Consider the following 14,276-nt stretch of genomic DNA (forward strand, 5'->3'; position numbering starts at 1 on the left):
CCCAAAAATGCATAAATGGTTAATCAGATACAAAACCTTAGCCAAACATGCTTGTGGATCTGCCAAATCTTGATGTTTTTCAATATACTGCTTAAGGGTACCGTTTGCTCTTTCCACTATTGCCTGTCCAGTAGGAGAGTGTGGAATACCTGTCACGTGCTTAACAGACCACTGATTCAAAAATTTCCGAACCCTAGCACTTACATAAGCTGGACCATTATCGGTTTTAATACTCTTTGGAACTCCCATAACAGCGAAACAACTTAACAGGTGTCTGATAACATGTGTAGCTTTCTCTCCTGCCTGAGCCGTAGCCCATATGTAATGGCTGTATGTATCTATGGTGACGTGCACATGCTTGACTTTACCAAATCTGGCTATGTGTGTAACATCCATTTGCCATTTCTCATTTATTTCTAAACCTCGAGGATTAACCCCGATGCCTAGACCTATCCCACCATTATGATAAATACATGTTGGACATGCTCTGACAATGGCCTTGGCTTCTGACAAACTCAGCTCAAAGTGTTTTGCTAAACCTCTTGCATTTTGATGATATCTACTATGTGCTTCTCTGGCCAATGTGTGCTTGTCAATAGGACAAGAATTATCAATAGGTAGGGTAACCAATTTATCTGCACGTTCATTCCCTTCTCCTAAACCTTCAGACCACTTATGGCTCCTAATATGAATCACAGAATATGCTGCATTTCTTTCTCGTAAAGCCTTCCTTAACTGTATCAGTAATTCATACAATCGTTTATTATTCACTTCCTTAATTGCTGCTTCCTCTATTCGTTTGGCTACTCCTGCAACATACATAGAGTCTGTGACCACATTTAAAGGCTCCTGTAAGTTGGACACCTCCCATACTACTGCTAACAATTCCAAAGTTTGTAAGCTATCTGCAGGGTCTGCTGTGAGGAGTTGATGCTTCCATTGTCCCTTTTCTTGCCAGGTAACAGCAGCACGCCTTGATTTCTTTCCTGCATCCGTAAAAGCTGTAATAGCTCCTTCTATGGGGTTTTCTTCTCTCAAAGGTCGAGTGATCCAGTTCCATTCTGTCATCCATTGCAAAACTCTAGGCACTAATTTACTAGTCTCTACTTTAGCAGGTGACATCAATAATGCTTCTTGTAAATTCTTTGAATTAATCAAGTACCAGTCCAAGGTTTCTTTTTCCATAGGCAATCTAATAGTAGCAGGTTCTCTACCATCCACTTCAAGAATTCTGAGATGCCCCTTTTTGATTAATTCAGCCAATTGTTCAGTTTTTGAAGATATTGTTTTCTTAAGCTGTAGTGGTGGTGATAACCATTCCAACACCCGTATCTCCCCCGTTTTCTTTTGCAACTGAGAGAGAGCACCAAGCAAGTGGCAAGGGCTATTCCAGATAGTAAGGTCAATGGGGTGGTCGAGTTGTCGACGAGACACATACCCTTGCTGTACACAGTTACTAATTTGCTGCAAAGCAAGATGATGCTCCTTTGTCAGGTGTACAGGAGTAGTAGGGTCCACGCCTTTTAACAAAGGCCGTAGGGTTTCTAATAAATGATTTGGTATTCCCACAATAGGCTTCAGCCACTGTAAGTCTCCCAGCAACTTCTGTGCATCATGTAGAGTTTTAATGTCCAATTGTAATTCCAATTTTTGTGGTATTACTATTTGATCCGTCAGAGTCCATCCCAAATATTTCCAGGGCTTTGTAGTCTGAATTTTCTCTGCAGCAATAACAAGTGAATATGCAAGGGCTTGTGGATAAATGTAGGTGTCCCTTTTGTATATTGTTCCTGTACCAATTCATGGGCATGCATAAGACTCTCCCCTTTTAGTGGCCATTGCTTAACCATCACCGGTGTATCCGTTTTCCAGGTGAGTGGAATGGGGAAAGTCCAAGCAATGGCAATTACCCCAAAGGGTGCTGATTAGTTAACACCACTCCCAATTGTGTTAAAATGTCCCTTCCAATTAAACAAGAAACTGTAGGAGGCAGTTGAACAATTGAAAACACAGCAGACATTTGTTGATTCTCAATACACACAGACAAAGACGGCGATCTGTTTGCCAATGTAAATCCTCCCACTCCTGTGAGCATGTTTGATGAAGGAAATAGAGGCCAATGTTGTGGCCATGCTTCTGGAGAAATGATGCTAGTATCTGCTCCTGTATCCAATAATCCATAAAGGGTTATGCTTTGATGCCCATAAGTAATTTCAACCTTTTGTTTAGGTCTATTTTGTAAATCCACAGTTAAAAGTGTAACACCAGTAGAACCAAAACCTTTTTCATCCCGTGTTTGTCCAGTAAATGATTGTATTCCTGATGTCATTTGTGACAGTGGTACCAATTGTGCAATGCGTTGTCCTTTTGTAATTTTAATCGGAGGATAAAGGGTGTAAGCCATAGTTTGTATTTCCCCTGTAAAGTCCGCATCGATAACACCAGGCAAAACAAATAACCCCAACATAGTTATAGAGGAACGTCCCAGCAATAATGCTCCACATGTTTGTCCATTTAATATAAGAGGACCCTTTACTCCAGTGGGTATCCTCTCAGGCTGGTTTGTCATTAGTGTGACATCTACTGCTGCTGTTAAGTCCAAGCCGAGGCTCCCTGCTGTTGCGGGTTGCAGACAGGAGGTAGCAGCGATGTCACGGCAGCAGCTGGTGTCTCCGATGACACGGCGGCAACTTGCGTCTGTCCCTCATTGCCGCATCGGTAACACTTGATGAATGGTCTCGAGCCTCCTTACGTGACTGCCAGTGAGCCGCTTCGGAGAGGAGCAAGAGCAGCTAACACCTGATTTTGAGTAGACTATGCTTTTGCAACCCTAATCCTAATTCCTTTAAGGCTTCTGCTATAAATGCCTGTGAAGCTGTTGGCATTAATGCCATTCGCTCTAATGCTTCCTCAATAGTCCAATTTGCCCCTAAAGTAGCTAACACTCTTTGGGTTGCTGGATTGCTATTTTGCAAGGCACACTACTTCAATAGCGCCCTGCAACACCAGCCCAATCTATAGCAGTAGCTGTTCTATCGATAAAATTTCCAAATGATTCTTCTCTACCTTGTTTAATGCCCATATAAGCCGGTAACCCTCCTGGCTCTTTAACCATGTCTATTGCAGCACTCACTAACCACATAGACTCTCTAAGTTTATCTTCTCCCGATATCATCTGTGCCTCTGTACGTAAAAATGCCTCTAAGCCCATCAGCTCCTTTACTGTTACTCCATGTAATGGGTCATGTGCATTAAACAATAACTGCTGATGCTGAGTAAATATCAACCGAACTATTCCTCTTAAATCATTAGGACATAAAACCTGAGTATTAAAAAGATAATCTAGCATTTGCCTAACAGGTTCACTTTTTACTCCAAACTGACTAACTGTAGAACGTAGCTGAGTTAACAGCTTCCAATCTAAGGGACTATATTCTGCTATATTATGCGTAAGGTTCCCCTGTGCATCATAGTGTGGTGTGTATGTAACTGGGCATGCAAGACTAGAAGCTATTTCCACCACTTCACCATCTCCCATTTGCATTACTTCTTTCGCCAAAGCAGCCCAAGCTTCCCTCCTCTGTTTAGCCATCTCCCCCCATGGATCACGGTGTGCCCCTGGGATGGGATCTGGCTCTTTAAGGGTGCTATGCTGCTGGCGCTTCGGTGCAGACACCGAGGTTTCACACGGGGAAGGCAGTGAAGCAGAGGCTGGCTCACGCGGGGGAATCAGGGGCCCCCCCGCTGGAGCTGACAGTGAAACCGGAGCCGGCTCAAATGGAGCCGGCCTGCGGGGGGCAATCAGCCCCCCCGCTGGAGCCGACAGTGAAACCGGAGCCGGCTCACTCGGGTGAAGCGGCGGAGGCAAAGCTGGCGGCGGAGGCGAAGCTGGCTTGCTCCCACCCCCACCGTCCGACCCGCCCGAAGCTGGTGGCGGAGGCAAAGCTGGTTTGCTCTTACCCCCACCATCCGACTCGCCCTCCCCCTCTGACAGGAAAGGTGCAGACGGTTCCACTGCGCCTATAGGAAAATCTTCCACACTACTTTCCTGGGGACCCTTAGGCATAAGTATCTTAGTTACAGAAGGTGCCAGGGGATCATCCTCACGACCATACCCTATATTCCTCTTATGAGCTTCTGTTGCCCTTTCTGCTGCCTTTCTCTCAGAGACCTGCTGCAGTAACGTGTTATACACCACCCGCCATAACTTCCCTAATTTCTTTGCTGACTTATCATCGTCTAACACTGTATCTCACAATATTTCCCCAAACTTCTTCCACTCTGCTAGCTCATGAACTGTATGAGGATTAGAAAAAATACCTTTAGCATGGCCATAGGCTAATAACCCTGGTAACTCCTTTTTTAAATCTATCCCTTTTATCTCTCGCCTCTCTAAATATGGGGCGAATAAATCATATGCCGCTTGCCTATCCATACCTATTAATCAGCGCTGTCGCAGCTCTCCAGGCTCCTGCGGACACGTATTGGCTTAAGTCACCGTTGTGAACCTTAAGGGTGCTTCAAATTCTGGCACCGTCCCTGCTGCTGGGACCCAAACCCAACTTCCTCGACCGTGGCGTAATCCCTTTTTCTTTTAATCCGAGAAAAAGGGCAGAGATTCGGTTATGCCCGCATTCTCCACCATTTGTCGACGGAAGGAGACCCAGACATCCGTTTGATCATCACAGGCCCAATTTTATTGATCAGTACGGCGGGTTAAATACAGTTAATAATGAGCTTCATACATATTGCAAAAGTTGAGCTCAGGATTGGTCAGTTACATATCAGCACCTACGCCTACTTCTGCATTCCTATGGTTCTACTTTTGATACTTTTCACATATTCTCAGGATATATTCAGGACTAATCTCTACTCCCTTTCTTCATGTTGCAGCAAGGTCACTGCTGACCTTTCCTTTTAGCTTGCTGACTGCTGACTTTACTCCTTCAGCTTAACCAGTGGCATTATTTCAGCGTGGCCTTTCTCAGCTAACCAATTATTAATAAATCTCTCCACAGAATATGTATGAACTTATTGTGAAACTGTATGCATATGCATTTGGAAGGGGGATAAAAGAAGACCCGAGGTCTTCAGAGGCACGCATACCTTGTTGGGGGACTTGCATCCCGCGCGCATCGTAAAATAAACATACCGGGCTTTACAACTTTTATAAAGTTGTGAGGTTTCTTCTTTTCTCCGCAAAACACCCTTCCTGATCCAGCAGCTGTGGGGCAGCAGAGCGGGGGCAGTGCAGGGACAGGCCTGGTTCTGACAGGGCTGTTGTGGTTTAGGAATGGTGCTCCCAATTTACTACACCTACTACCAAGGCCACGTGTCGCCCCAGATTTATATTCCCACCATTGCCCCCCCACAACAGAGGGGCTTTGCCTGGCCTGGCCCTGATTGATCTCAGCCCATGTTTCACAGTCAGGGATAACCTGGAGATGGTGTCCAGGGTTCACCCGTGTGTGGCCAGTCCAGACCCCCCTGAGGCACTTTAATCCTGGCTGCCCCATCCTCCTCTCTGTTGTTGTGATGCTCTTCAGTCCCCAACTCTTGGGCACATGACCATCCACACAAGGGAGTTTCACAGCCAACTTCTCCCCCAGACAGAGATGTCTTGCCCCAGTCCAGCAGCCCAGCTGGGTTTCCCTCTGTGCTCCCAACTGTCCTTTTTCCATGGTTCCAGCCACCCCAGAGAGCATTTCCCACCATCCCTGAGTCAGTGCAGAGGTGCAACGTTGGCCATTTCTCTCGCTCAGAGCTCCAGGGATGGTCCCAGTGCTGCAGTGACTGCAGGAAAGGGGACCCCACAATGGGACATTTCTTGGTCAGATACAGACAGGAAGAGTGACAAACTGTCTGTGACTCGGGTTTTGGCCTGGCAGCCCCCGCCGTGGTTTGCAGGGAGCTGCAGTGTGGCTCGGCCCTGGCTGTGCCCGGCAGTGCTGGCCTGGGAGAAGGTGTTGGTGCCAGCCGGCCCAGGGAGCTGCAGCGTGTGGGGAACAAGTTCCTCCTGGCCTCCTGCCCCAGGGTGGCACTGCAGGGCCTCATGGAGCCAAGGGGCCATTGTAGCACTTCAGGACCCCATGGAATTAAGGGGACTCTTTGGACATTGTGGGGCCTTGTGGGACTGAGGCCATCGTGACACTTTAGAACCAAGGGGCCACTGTGAAACTATAGGGCCTTGTGGAACTGACACTGAAATCACCCAAAAAGAAACTTTCTAACACAGTTTGAGTATCAAAAAGCATTCATTTTTATTGCAGCACTGATCATTTGGAGGATCCTTCCTCCATTTGAGTGCCCCAAACATCATACGAACAGAGGTTTTATGACACACACAAGTTCCATATTTATGAGCTATAGAGGTTTTATGACACACACAAGTTCCATATTTATGAGCTATTCCTCTGTGATGCTCTACATCTGGCCTGTAAGCCACACAGTATAAATAATTCCAACTTCATAAGTGATTTATTATATAATTACCTTGCTTATGTAATTCGACTAGTAAGAGCAGGCCCAGGCCATTGGAGACTCAGGCTGCTATTGGCTGGTTAGCTGAGTAGTAACTGGCTCAGCCAATGAGGATTACCTTCATGGGCCTTCTTATCTATATAAGGAAGTTAGATCTCAATAAAGCTGCCTGTTGCTGATGAACACGTACAGTCTAGTCACCGGTCTCTACGGAGTTACTCCACTCTCAGGCATGCAGAGTGCTGCCAAAACCTGGCACCACTGAGCACCAGGACGGCCTTGCTGGTGCCAAGAAAGCTCAGCAGCACCTTTCTCTCCCAGCAGCATAACACTGGCACAGGCACTGAGCAGCAACGGGCAGCTGACTACTGCTGGGAGACAAAACCCCCAAAACTGGGGGGTTTACAGGGCAGAAAAAACATGGAGGCACTTTTCTGATGATGCCTACTCTCATCAAGGCTTCATCCAGCAAGAGGAATAGATAAGCTAAACTTATTTCCGGATAAATCACGTTATTTCTACCCTGAGGACCTGAGGCTAGCACAGGAGCCAGCAGAGGCCTTTTAGACAGCAAAACATTTTTGCCCATTTTCCCAGGCTGGCTCACGGTCACACCTCACCCATGTGGCTCCAGAGCTCTTGCTGTGTCCCACGGGCAGGTTATCCCTTCACATCTGCTCTCGCAGGCTCCAGTGCCCTCCCGGAGCGCCTCACCCGCTGTCCCAGCACAGCTCAGCACAGCTCAGCTCGGGGTTCCACACGCCACGGGGCCGGGGCACCTCAGAGCTGCTCCTTCGGGCGGGTCACCGCCATCGGTCATCGGCTGAAGGCCTAAAGAGAGGACAGCAGAAACATCACAAATAAGCCATTAGTTCTATCTGTATTCACAAAGCTCAACAGCAGCGGCCTGGCTTGTGGCAGAGGACAAAAGCCAGCACACTGAGCGAAAGGCTGAGGAATTAATGCTGAACCGCACAGCCGAGCAACATCCCCAGTCCCCCGGCCGAACAGCTAAATAGGAGACAGTGAGTATTTCAGGTGGTGCCTTCCTGTCTCGGAGCCCCGGTCTCCAGCCCCACTGCCGCCGCCACCCGTGCCCTGTACCCGCCCCCCCTCACCTCATGGCGGCGGTGGCCCCTCATGGCGAGGGAGCCCGGCCCGCCAGAGCTGCTCCTTGCCCTTACGGCGGCAAGCTGAAGGAGCCCAGCCCGCCAGAGCCACTCCCTGCCCTCATGGCGAGGGAGCCTGGCCCGCCAGAGCCGCTCCTGGCCCTCATGGCGGCGAGCTGAAGAAGCCCAGCCCCCCAGAACCGCTTCATCTCCACACGGCGGTGGGGGCAGAAAAGGCGCAGGCCTGGCCACGCTGCCGAGGTGATTCCAGAGACACCGCCCCGCTCGCTTCGGCCGCTCCCCCCAGGGCAGGGAAAAACCCTCGGTAATCAGGCACCGGGAGGGACTTTAAGATCGTCTCATCCAACTCCCTGCCATGAGCAGGTACACCTTCCACTGTCCCAGGTTGCTCCAGTCCCTGTCCGACCTGGCCTTGGACACTTCCAGCATCCCTGACAGAGCCAGAGCAGGAACACGATCTGTGGAGCTGGGAGAACTGAACTCAAGCACTGGCTCATGGGAAGCAGAGGGCTGGTGAGTTGTCTCTGCTTGCCCCTGATGTGTCCCACTTCGGGCACAGGAGGTAGAAGTGTCAGCTCAGAAACAGCTGCCAGCAACAAAAATCCAGCCCTGAAATAAGCAGAGAAAAAGCTGTGGTGCTGCCAAGTGCCTTGCTGGGAGAAGCACAATTCCACACCTTCCCTGACCTCCACTGGATGCTGTAACATCAGCCCAGTGCTCTGTGTATCCATGTCTGGGCACAGCAGTGTAACTGTAACTCCCTTGCTGGGGATCCATTCAAATGAAGTTTTTCTCTGGGCTTTGTGCTCCATTGAGACACTTCAAGGCCTTTCCAGAAAGCCTGGCATCCCTCCCCCATGCTCCTCATGTGCTTATGCTCTCAGAGCTCAGCAGTGAACTCAGCTGGAGCTGCGCCTTGCCTCAGGCAATCATCCACTCCAGCTCTGTCTTCTTCAAATGTTTCATGGTCTATTTTCAGCCCAAGCAGGCAGCTATTCTTCCTGGATGTGGGGTGCTCCTCTCCAGCTCAGCCTGATCCTGCCTTTTCCTGGGAAGCTCTGGGCTTGTTGTGCCCAGGACACGGCTGTGTGCAGGGACAGAGGCTGGTGCTGAGCAGAAGGAGCTCGGTGCTTCCCCTGTCACTGATGAACCTGGTGAGGAACAGGTTTCCCAGCTATGCCCAGTGCAGCACAGCAAAACCTGTCTGGGGGAGAGACTGGTAAGAGCAGACACAGAACACTTCATGCTCTTGTTCCTGGGGGTCTCGCTGCCCATGGCCAAGAGCACGTGCCCACACAGGCATGGATGATGACTCTGCCAAGACCCTAAGCCACAGCTTCAGTTTAGAACTGTTTAATTCATTAGCCCAGCATGGGGCCCAAATTAATATGCTTTGTCTCTTTAATAAGACATTTTCAGCAGGATTGGGGAGATACTTCAAAAGCTTCCTGAATGCCAAATACCAGAACTCAGCAACTCTCAGTGCCAGGACCAGTCTCTCACTTCCCAGTACAGATTCCCTCTGTGTGCACAGCTTTTTCTCTGCTTGCTGGCCTTGGAGGGGGGCTCAAACAAAGGCCTGCACATCATTTGTGAACTTTGAGTGAAAAGCATCAAACCAGATGAAACACAGCAGAGCCGCTCTGCCATGGGGGTGAAGCCCTTTTCTGTCACAGGAATGTGCTCTCTGCATTAGCTGCAGCCAGTCCCTGTTGTTCATCTTGGCTTGATGACCACTAAACAGAGCCTCCTTTTCTCCTGCAAGTGTCGTGGCAAGGCCTGAAAGGACTGAGAAGCTTTGTTCCAAGCCAGATTAGAGATATGAGTTACTACAAAACAAAAGCCCAGCAAGCCTCCTGGAGAGTTCCTCTAGTCTAGACACAGCCTCCCCTGAGCTCCCTGCATCCCAGCACAGCCCTGCAGCTTGTGTTCAAAGCAACTCAACTGGCTCCAGAAACCTGGGTAACCTCTGTTGAGTGAATGTTCAGTTGCAGCATAAAGGAGGAATCACATCTGAGTGATTTTGCTCCCATAAATTAGCAGGATGGGTTAAACCAGGACATGAGCACTGTCTGCTGGCACAGTGCATCCACTCAAGAGATCTGCACTGGCATGGAGCTGTAGTGCTTCAAAAGACGTGTGCTCCAAGCCTGGGGTGGGACATCCCCCATGTAGCTGATGTCTGCAGCTCCTGTGGCAGCAAGAGAGATCCTTTACTGTCACCTCAGCCCTGAACACACCCGTGCCCAGGGCTCACTGCCTGCCCCCCGTCACTGCTCAGCTCTGGCACTGCAGGGCTGGTACTGTGATCCTTCTGTACCAATCAGATTTTGGCTCAACACCATTTGGCCACACTGTCAGTCACTGGAGAAGAAGACAGAGTAGTACCGTGGGAAGAGGAAGAAAATTCAGTAAACCTATGGAAGAAAAGATCTGTGGATGTACATCATCATTTACCATGGTGGTCACCTCCAGCCCCACAGCCAAGCACGTTCAGGCTTTGGTGAGAAGAACTTTTATCCCCCTGGTGTCTGTCATGGCTGGGGCCTGTGATGATGACACCTCATGGGTGTTGGTGCTTGCACTGCCCTGTGAGTGACACCAGCCTTGCTTGGCTCCCACACAGCAGAAGGCAGGGCAGCCATGGCCTCAATGGTGCCTTTTCCTCTTTGAGGTGCTGCACCCAGGTCAGGGATACCCCACACATGAGCACAGACTGGGAGAAGAGCTCATTGACCAGCAAAGAAGGACTTGGAGGATATAATGGATGAAAAGCTGGACATGAGCCAAGAGTGGCAGCCCAGAAACTCCCCTGTGCTGGGCTGCACCCACAGAGGAGTGGGCAGCAGGTGAGGGGGGGATGGTCCCCCTCTATTCTGGCCTTGTGAGATACCCCTGCAGAGCTGCTCCAGCATCAGAAGGACCTGGAGCTGTTGGAGCAAGTCCAGAGAGGCCATGGAGATGCTCCCAGGATTGGAGCCCTGTGGGATCTCAGCACCTCAGGACTGATGTGCAGAGTGACCGAGACCACCCTTGGGGGGGCTCGGGAGTCCTGGAATGTTGCCAGAAGTGTCTGGTGGCTGGACTTTGATCCTACACAGGAGACGACACCTGTATGAGGATGGGAGGATTTCACTGGGGTAAATGGTGAAGGGATAAGTTAATTAGAGTGTAAAACACAGGGTTTAGGATTTCTGTACAGGGGGGTCTAAAGAAGTAAGATGGAGGAATTGGGGCGTGTCCTGTTCTTCTTCTTCTTCTTCTTGGCCTCCATCTTCTGTGGTGATGTTGGCACTTTGGGATTGGTTATTACTAAAAGTGCACTGGTTAATAAGGGTAAAAGGTATTGGGGAAAATTGATAAATATTGTATACGTAATTTTGAGTATAAAGATAGGTGACCGCCCCGGGGGCTCGCAGTGTGCTCATTGCTGGCTTGCTGTGCAGACCTCTGTTGGGCTGAGAGAAAATCTTTTAGATAAACAATTAATAAACACTGAGACCGAGAAAAACCCTGAAGCCTCTTCTTGTCCTTTGAAGCGTGGGCTGTCCAAGGCCACCCCGGGCCTTTCCAGGTCTTTAAAACAGCCGAGAAACCGACAGAGCCCCTCTGCCATGGAGCCAGGCTGGGAGAGCTGGGGGTGCTCACCTGGACAAAAGAAGGCTCCAGGGAGAGCTCAGAGCCCCTTCCAGGGCCTAAAGGGGTTCCAGGAGAGCTGGAGAGGGACTGGGGACAAGGAATGGAGGGACAGGACACAGGGAATGGCTCCCACTGCCAGAGGGCAGGGATGGATGGGATATTGGGAATTGGGAATTGTTCCCTGTGAGGGCGGGCAGGCCCTGGCAGGGTGCCCAGAGCAGCTGTGGCTGCCCCTGGATCCCTGGCAGTGCCCAAGGCCAGGCTGGACATTGGGGCTGGAGCAGCCTGGGACAGTGGGAGGTGTCCCTGCCATGGCAGGGGGAGGAATAAAATTATTTTTATGGTCTCTTCTGACCCAACCCATTCTGTAATTCCATCATCTCCTCTGCCCCCACAGAGGGGCCATTTCCACTTCCCCACTGCCATCACAAGATGGCATTCCAGACCTAAAAGCTGAGCTGGCTCAGCTGATACTTGGAGATCTTTTCCAGGCCCTGGGGTGTCCAACCCCAGAAGAAGCTGTGGATTTAACCCTGCCTGCTGAGCTCTTCTGCCAGGTCTCAGCCCTGACACTGCCTTTTAATCACATCCTTTAACGCCAGGGCTGTGCTTTAATCAGCTGCACTGAAACACTGCTGCCGTTACTGTGTAACCTCTGAGCCATCTAATTGCACTGAGTTAAGCCAGTTACAGCTTTGACAGTGAATGTCATGCAGAGCACTTTAATCTTGACCTGCAATACCTCGGGCTCTTGCAGGGCCTCCTCTGCCTCCGAGGACACGCTGCTAATCAGACCGAGCCAGGATGTAGTTTAAGACATGGACAAAGGGAGCCAAGGGCAAATCATGAGCAAAATGAATCTGACTCATTTTGTTACAAAGCAGTGTTGAAGGTAGAGCTGCCTTTTCTTTGCCTGAGAATGATTTGGGAGAGTAGTGAGAATAATTTGTTTCAATAATTTATAACTTCAAAATAATAACAAAAAAAAGAGAGAGAGAAAAATCATTCTTCTTAGATATGTTTTTTAAAAAGAAAGCTTATTTTGAGTTAGGTGCATAAAGCACTGGTGCAGTGTGTTATCCCCTGTGTCTGCTCCCACGTGTGAGTGAGTGCTCCAGGCTTCACCCACCAGTTGCTCCCTGCAGGAAGAACCCATGATCCAACCATCTCCTTCCCTGGCCAAGGGCCTGCAGCCTCCCACCGGGGCTTGGTGCCATGTCCTGGGTGCCAGCTCTGCCAGCACAGCTCCCCGGGGGTGGCAGTGGGGCAGGATCTGCTGCTCAGCTGCCTCGGAGGCTGGGGCTGGCTGTGTCCCTCTGGGCAGCTCAGGAAAGGCTGCTCCGGCTGCTCCTTGCAGGGAGCTGGAGCAGCAACCTCACTTGGTCGGGGGAAAGAGCAGTCAGGAAAGGTTACACAACCCCGATCAGGCTGCCAGAGAGGTGGTGCAGCAGCAGCAAGGGCAGTGCCACTCTGCTGGGCAGGAGCGTGCCCTGCCTGTGGGACCCTGCCTGTGGGACCCTGCAGCCCCTCTGTCCATTCACTCTTGCCTGGGTCTCCTGGCCCTGTCAGAGCTTGCTGGTTTTGTTGTTCAAAATGCCCTCGGGCAGCTCGAGGAGCCCCTGCAGTTCCCTCTGTTCTGGGCTGAAACTGCTGCACAGCAATTCCTTTTTCCATTTCATCTCTGGCAGAGCCCTTGAGCTTTGCTCCCTTCCTCTTCCACCCTCCTCTCCTCCTTCTGAGCTTCTCCTTGGCCCAGTCTCCTCCCCTGCAGTCCCCTTCTGCTCCCAGCTCCTATTTAACCCCCATCTTTTCTGTCCTCTCCTTCAGTGCTCCTAGCCAGAGGACAGATCACAAACCACAAGCTCTGCTATTCATCTACCAGATCCCAAGCCACTGTCTCAGTGTGATAAAGGTGATCTGCTAATCGTGTGGAGAGGATCCCCCAGGATGCAAACGCCTGCTGGGATCTGTGGCAATTCCATGGCATCAGCCACAGGGTCAAACGTACAAGGTGGGGTTGCAGCTGCCTTGCCCGAGTGTGGGCACCACAATCAGCCTGCCTCAGGAATTGAGACCTGCACAAGGCCCACCAAACACACCTGCGTCCTTCCAGTGCCCCATCAGGTCTCCTGGCAGCAAGGAATTTGCTTTAGTTCTGTGAGTTTTATAAAGCCTGACTCAAACCCCAGGGATTTCAGGCAGTGCTGACACGCAGAGTGGGGTGGTGTGAGCACAACCCTGGGGTTAGGTGCTGGGGCAGATGGGTGGGCACATCAACATCAACCCAATGTTTTAGAGCAGAGCTAACTAGGAACAGCTTATTCCATTAAGGAAAAAAGAAAACCAATAATCATTCTTAATTAGGACAGAAACCTCCAGATAGGCTTTTTTAAAGAAAATGCCTAAAAATACCATTTTTGCTTTGATTTGAAAACTATTTTTTGCTCTTCAGACTGTAAGATAAAACAATTTGAATTGATGATGCATTTCACAGCAAAAATACATCCCTTTACATCTTGAAAATGCTGAAATGAGTTGTTACAAAATTTTCAAAGTTTACCCCCTTTCTTAAAAAACAAAATTTTTAATTTAGATGAAATGTCTTTTTTTTTTTCCTAATGGAAACTCTTGATTACATTTTTACCCAACAGTTCTAATTAGAATTAACAACTACAGCTGATTCTTGGTGGGGTGATAAACAGCTGGACTGCACAGCCCTCTCCACTCTGGGACTTCCAAACAAGCCCCAGCCCTGGCAGTTTAGCCTTCTGCAACATTTTAGACTTGTCTAGTCACTGGAATTTATTTTTCTTTCTTTTTTTCCCACCCTTTCTCCTCTGAGGGTTAGATTTTACCAGTGCAGCATCTCTAACAGTCAGGGAACTTCACAGTGAGTTGAGATTGCATCGATTTCTCGAGGAAGAAGACGCATACTAATTTTTCCTGTTTTCCTCCCTTGAGGAACACAGGTAACAGCTCCAGGAAGGCAGCTGGGTTTGTAGATATTATGTTTACCCACTGGCTGAC

Source organism: Ammospiza nelsoni, chromosome 17 (assembly GCF_027579445.1).
Source record: "Ammospiza nelsoni isolate bAmmNel1 chromosome 17, bAmmNel1.pri, whole genome shotgun sequence".
Classification (NCBI taxonomy): domain Eukaryota; kingdom Metazoa; phylum Chordata; class Aves; order Passeriformes; family Passerellidae; genus Ammospiza; species Ammospiza nelsoni.